The sequence below is a fragment of the Notamacropus eugenii genome, chromosome 4 (genome assembly GCF_028372415.1).
Source record: "Notamacropus eugenii isolate mMacEug1 chromosome 4, mMacEug1.pri_v2, whole genome shotgun sequence".
NCBI classification, from domain to species: Eukaryota; Metazoa; Chordata; class Mammalia; order Diprotodontia; family Macropodidae; genus Notamacropus; species Notamacropus eugenii.
In genome coordinates, this window is record NC_092875.1 from 419,707,532 (window position 1) to 419,714,867 (window position 7,336).

General features: G+C 39.0%; 1 pseudogene; it reads right to left on the reverse strand.

The window, feature by feature from the left end:
- Window positions 1-5,205: 5,205 nt before the first annotated feature.
- On the reverse strand, window positions 5,206-7,110 carry LOC140498609 (WW domain-binding protein 11 pseudogene; annotated as a pseudogene).
- Between the last annotated feature and the right edge of the window lie 226 nt (window positions 7,111-7,336).

Sequence of the window (7,336 nt, forward strand, 5' to 3'; positions counted from 1 at the left end):
ACTTGTGGAAGGTAGTCCATATGGGTTGCTGCAATTGAATTGAATTAGTAGTAATGAGTGGAATATATAGGGAGAGAGATTTCTGATGAAAATTCAGACCAATTTCCTAGCATTAAACCTGTCCATGAATAGAACAGACTGCCTTATGAAAGGGTAAGCTTTCTGAAGTATTTAGACATGGATTTGTCAGGTAGGTTGTAGAGAAGTTTTCCTTGTTAGGTGGAGGATTGGATCAGGTTCAAGGCAACTTCTAAATCTGATATTCAATGATTTTTATGGATGGCGGAAACACATTTGGTTTAGTCTGGCTCATAATTGCATTTCTAGACAGTAAGAATCAATCCAGATTTGAACGCTTCTTTAAGAGGGTGTAGTATCCAAGGTTTATTTCTGTCATCAAAGTAGAATTGCCTGGGTCAAAGATAAAATATTTTTTACGGAGAACACAAAAACCTATAAAGTTATTTTCACATCTAGTGATTCTTATTTAAAAAAAAAAAAAGACGTTACCTTATGAGAAAATAAATTGGAAGCATATGCATGTCATTTTCCTTAAAGTACACAAAAAGATTGAATTGATAAGTGTTGAAGAGGCAGTTAACCTCTGGTATCTGGCGGGACTCATGGTGTTAGAAGCATCTTTGGAGAGCTCAGTGGTCTGAATCAAAATACTGTGTAGAACTCTGAAGAGAAAAGACAGTGATATTGTGTTATGCACCCCCTCTCCCAACCCATCCTCCCTTTAATTCCTCCCTAGTGTTCTTAGTAAGGTTTTTTTTTATCATCCCTTTTTGTCTGAAGTTTAAAATATTTTTGGATTGAAACCTGGGAAAAATACTTTGGGGCTTTGCTGAAAAGGAAGTTTTCTGCCTTTCTTTTATGTTCCATAAGATAATTTTCTCAAAGGCACAGATTTAATTTACTTTTGGGTGTCAGGTGGAGAGGACATTCCATTATCACTGAAAATGGAATCAGTGCTTTTGTTAAGACTTTCAATTTGAAATGACAGGAAGTGTGACTACTTTCAGACTGAGTACAGAGACAAATAAAATGAGACTTCTTGAAACCATTTGACTAACTTCCAAATGAATTCATGTGCTCTACAAAAAAAAAAAAAATCCCTTTTACCACACAGTCACTCACTCAATCAACAAGTATTTATTGAGAACCTGTTACATGATCTAAGGACTGTTTTAAATACTGGAGGTACAAAGACATAAATAACCCCCAAATAATCCCTGTCACTCTGAGGAGAGACTAAAAAAGACTATAAAACTATTTTCACATCTAGTGATTCTTATAAAAAAACAACTTTGTACCTTATTTGAAAATAGATCGGAAGCACACAAATAAATTACACACACACACACACACACACACACACACACACACACACACACACACACACACCCATCCACATCCATAACCCCCACCTCTCGCTACTCCCTCCCACCTCCCACCCTACCCCCCACCACACATGGATGCAAAGTAAAATCAAGGTACTTTTAGGCAAGGGAGTCACTCCTAGTAACTAGGAGAATCCAGAATGGACTCAGTTTGAAGGGGGCTATTACTAAGTTCAGTTTAGAAAGAAGCTGGTGATTCTAAAGGGTGAGAGAGGATCTCATACTTAGATTTGATATCAGTTGCCTGGATCTACAATAGTCAGATTTTTGCTTTTTATATTTTTTGCCCCCAACACAGAAGCTGGTGACTTTTTTGTCTTGCATGACAATCCGGTCATTCATTTTATTTTCAGCTAAGAAGGGAGAGAGTATTTAAAATTTCAAGGGAGATTATTTTATTCCCACAAATGAAATACCCAAGAAAGTTCATTAAGATGATTTTTCTTTGTTTTGATTGAAAACCATTCATTCATTCATTACTTTTCCTTCCTAAATTTCTTTCAAATAATAATGTGTTTGTTCAATTCCAGAAATCATCTCTTTGCTGTTTTTAGCCCTGGGTATGTTGTCATTCAGACAATATGGAAAATTGCATGTAATTGGACCACATAGGTAAGCATATGCCTGTTTCTTCAACGGACTTCTTCTATAGGAACTCTTGATACTTCCCCATTGCCCTGGTTGCCATCATCTCTTTAGCTGGAAAACTCCACTCTCAGGAACTCTTCTTTTGTCAAAAAAAGTTGTTGGCAAAAGCACATAACCCCAATAGTTTTTCTACCCCAACTAGCCATTTAATGTTTGTTGAGGGAGGAGAAAGGGATTTATTTGCCTCAAACCCAACTCTGTTAATCTTTTCCTTGATCTGTTTTTAGGACAGAGAAAAGATGAAAAAAAGAGGACTTAAAGAGATCTTTTATTCTCTTTTATAGGCTGATATGCAGCAGGGATACGTTTGGCTAAGCCCTCTTTTGTCAGAATCATAAAATTTTATAGTTAGAAGTTAAGACCTCATTCAATAATCGAAGAATGAAGCAGCTGGAAGATCATTTAGATGAGGATTTTACAGATGTGGAAAATGAGGTCCAGAGAGCTAGCCCAAGCTGACTGGGTAGCTGGTTGATGGTAGAACTGGAACTGGAATTGAGGTCTTGACTCAGTTCAGTGCGTTTCTTACTTCTCTGTGGATGAGTACGTAGATCTTCTTAGTTTAAGCAAAGGATTCTGAGTTTCTTCCAGTTCTCAAGTATGCATGCAATAGTTGCTGCTGAGATCATAACTTAGTTTGGGATGGGAGCTTATGACTAGTACTGGGAGACCAGTGGTTTCACTAATCCTGACCCAGTGCCTAGTGCAAATAAATGGGGAGATAGTTGGGACGCCTTGCCAGCCCCTAATAAATTCCAAGGGAGTAGTCATCAAGATAAGGACATGCATACCTAATGTTTAGAGGTAGATAGGTTGCTAGGATGTGAATAATGACAGATACAAATAAAGACAGATCTAAACAACTGGAGAAATATTAATTATTAATAGGTAGGTTGAACCAATAAAATAAAATGACAATATTACCTAAATTAATTTACTTGTTTAGTGCTATTCCAATCAAACTACCAAAGAATTATTTTATAGAGCTAAAAAAATGATAATGAAATTCATTTGGGAGAACAAAAGGACAGGAACAGCAAATAAATTAATAAAAAAAATGAAGGAAAGTAGCCTAGCAGTACCAGATTTTAAACTATAGTACAAAGTGGTAATCATTGAACACTGAATAGTAACTGTTCTCTTTTGTCCAGGAACCCTGAGGGTCTTCTCTTCCCAGTTTGATTTTTTTTGTTTTTTTTTTGATTAAAGGGGCCATTCCTTGAGTAACTACTACTAATTCACTGAATGGGCATTAATTACCTCACTCAAAGTGAGAACCTGAAAAGGCCTTAGCCTAAAAGGGTCAGGGTCTCCCATTGCATCCTGGGTCATCTCCAATAGTCCTGATGAATACTTGGCTACTGGACCCAGATGGAAATTGAGAGAATACCCATAATTTGGGGAATGGCTGAACAAGTTGTGCTATATAATTGTGATGGGATACTTTTGTTCTATAAGAACTGACAAAGGGGAAGATTTCAGAAAACCTGGAAAGACTTATGTGAATTGATACAAAATTAGGTGAGGAGAACCAGGAGAGCATTGTACATAGAAACAGCAATATTGTGATGACAACTACGAAAGATTTAGATAATGATCCAAGACAATTTCAAATGATTTATGCTGCAAAATACTTTACATCTTTGGAGAAAAAACTGATGAAGTCTGAGTACAGAATGAAATATATTTTTTCATTTGATTTTTCTTCCTTTTTTTTGCAACATGGCTTATGCAGAAATATGTTTTGTATGACTTCACATGTGTAATAGGAATCATATTGCTTGGATTCTCAATAGGTTGTGGAGGAGCTAAAAGGAAGGAGAGAATTTGGAATTGAAAATAATAGTAAAAAAAGAAAACAAGTGATAGTTCAAGAAAAAAAAGGAAGCTTGCTAGGATTCGTGTGAGAATGCTGTAATCTCCTCTGAGTATCATCAGTACTACTGGTCATCCCATTGTCCAGAAAAGAAGGGAAAATTCTTCCGAACTCCAAAGGGTATGTGTCAGTCAGAGAAGACTCACCAATCTCACTTCTAGGTAATTCTCTGAATATACAGAGCCTGTTGAGCTGTCAGTAATGGATAAAAGTCCATAGGGCCAAATCCCTTTTTGAGCACATTTCAAATTATGGGCCAGTGAACTTGATTTCATTTCTGTGCAAAATTCTAGAAGATATTGTTATTAGTAAAGGATGTTATCTTCAAAAGGTAGCAGTGATCACAATGCCTTTGTCAAAGCCAAGTTATGAATCTTGATCATGGACAACAAATGATTAGATACATTTTCCTCCTCCTAGGACAGAGGTGAGTGACTATTGGAACCCAACGTTGCTTATGTTGTCAGACATGATCATTTTGTTGATCTGTTTTGCTTGCCTGTTTTTATTTATTTCAAGGGATGGAGAAGGAAAGGTTCAATGGTTAGTGCAGCAGTAATAGTTCTCCCCCAATTCCTTGCATGCAGTATGTGCTAAATGACAACTATTTAGTCAATTATATTCAATTTAGAGCCTCTTAGAAGGGCCTGATATTTTTAATTTTTGTAGAATATTTATTTCTTTTGTGAGAGACATTCAATTTTTTTTTCACTGAGATGTCACCTCAGTTAATACATATGTATAGTTTCCTCCCCAGACATCCTGTTTCGTGTTAGGGAAATGAAGCTGTGATTCATTTTACTACAAGTAAAATGTTACAAAATATTTAGAAGGAAAGTTAAAAAACAAAATCAGAAGCAAAAACTCAAAAAACGCTGGCTGAAATGCATCAGTTTCTGATGAATATCTATTCCAGTGGCTTACCAAACCCACTTAAGAAAAGGATTTCAAAAATAAAAGTAAAGACACTAAACTTCTGTCTATCACATGCCTCCAAAGAAAAAGGAAATGGTGGGGGTGATGGGTAAAGTAGAGATGTGAAGGGATACTGCTATATAGGTCTACCGTCTACTCTCAATGAAACATCTTTTTCTTTGGTGTAGTGAATTCTGACCAAAGTTAAATAACATTAAGATGAAACTGGCACTGAAGTTCTGACTGAGTAAAAGGTAACTCCTTTGCACTCAGATCCAATAGATAAGAACTCCTTCCTCTATAAGCCATGTTTTCTAAGATGAATTTGTAGGACTCAAACTCCCCTGGTAGCATAAGCTGTCACAGTAGCCCCTCCATCTCATTCATGAAGGCTTCATACACATCATCCTTGGTTTGTACTGAAGCAGGAGCAGAGGGGCTCGATTTAGGTCTTGCTTTGGCAAGGGGTAAAGTAGAACCCTTTTCTGACCTTCTTTAGGGAGCAACAGTAACTCCTTTGTTTTCTTGTTGAACTCTCAGTGCATTGGGCACAAATCTGGTCATTTCCGCCTTGGGATTGGTGATTTGTGTCTTGGTGCCGATAGCTGCTGTGACTTTCTTCTCAATGGTGGTTGTACTGGTGTCATTCACTTTGGGTCTCTGGATCAAATTAGGTGGGACATTTAAAACGCCTGGATTTGGCAAGGGAGATGGTGGAAAAAGCCCAGGTGGAGCAGGTCCAATTGGAGGCACCAAAGGTGGGCACATCATATCAGAATGAAGTAGAGGTATCCCTGAAGGTGCTGGGGGAGGTATCCTCAGGTGGTGAACCTCCTCATGAAGAAAGACAAGGAGGGCTGCTTGGTGGAGGACCAGGAGGTAAAAGCTGAGGTAAAGGCCCTTGAAGCCTTGACATTCCAGGTGATCTTAAGAATGGAGGAGCTCCTGGATGTGGATGAAGAAGAAGGGCAGTGGGTGGTACAGGTGGTCATCATGGTGGAGCGGGTTGTGGTCCAAGTATGGGTGATCCTGGCATGGGAGGTGCCTATATCTGAGCAGGAGGAGCAGACTGCGGAGGTGGTTCCTGTTGTTGGGAAGCAGGAGATGACGATGCCCCATCAGAAAGAGATTCTTCTTGGTACTGCTGCTGTGTTGTATCCTTTGACTCAGTGTCATCAGAATCCTCCTCTTCCTCATCCTCTGAAAATTCCTCTACCTCTTGCCCCTCTTCAGAAATTTCCTACCTGGTGTTCTAAGCATCATAGCTTGAAGAGGTGCTAATTCCTTCATGTTTTTTCATTTTCTTTCATGATTTTGCAGGTACATCAGCAAATTGTACATTGAGACCTGACTTTTTGTCCTCCTTGTTCTCTCTCTCTTCATCAGTGTGATGCATGGACTCCTCCACTGTGAGTATCTGACCTGTCAGTGTCACTGTCATCACTGCTGTCCTCATGCTAATCTTGATCCACGTCTTCAAGATAACCTTCATCTTCACTGGTGCTGGAAGCATCATCAGCATGACCTCAATGAGCAAATTCTGAACTGTATAAAATATCCCCCACTCATCAATGAGGGGCAAGTTCTAGAAGAAAGCCCACTTTAGGGCTATTCATCTACAGGACTTGGGTGAGAGGTGGCCCAGGGTATGGGTCAGGAGGCTTTCTTCCAGGAAGCAAATGAGGAACACCTGGTCCAAGAAGGGGACGTATAGAAATTGCCCTGGTGGGAGGTCCATAGGAAGAATTGTTTTGTTTTGTTGTTTTTTTTTATTTTGGAGAATAGAGGGTGGCTGCACATCAGGCAATGGAATGTCAAGACTCTAGAAGGAGCACGAGGCACATCTGGCAATGGGATGGTTTCCACTGCAAAATGCTGAGCATTCTTTACAACATCCAAGTACTGGCTGAGCTGGGCCCTCTTCTGCCGCCTCTAACTTTCAAAATTCTTTGTAGATAACTGGATTTTCCTTTTTTGTTGAGTTGGAGAATGCACTCAAAAGTTTCATGAATTTTTTTCCTGCTTATATTTTAACACCTTTTCATTTAGCTGTGGCTGTGCTACTGGACTGAACTCCATCTCATCCAATTTATCCATGACCTGGATAATCTGTTTGGAATCCTTCTTCTTTAGTACTATAGCTCATACCATCATTTATTGTTTCTTATTCTTTTTTAATTCCCTCTTTGGGGCTTCTTTTTGAGGCTGGTCAGTGGGGTACATGAATTTGCCACTCTTGGTGGATGAAGTAGATCTCTGTCTCATTTTCAGGGGTTATATGGTTTAGTCAGTTAAGGGGGAAAGAACCTCAAACTTTTTCATTCCAAGCAATACACCAAAACTATTATCAGCAGAAGTCTAGGTGATTCTCAAACTTTTTTTCAGACTGTGTAACATCCCCCTTTGGCACTTTGTGCACCCTCCTCACTCTCCTCCAGCTGGGGACGGAAGGCCTTCACCTTTGCCTCTTGCTGCGGGGCCTAAGCCACTA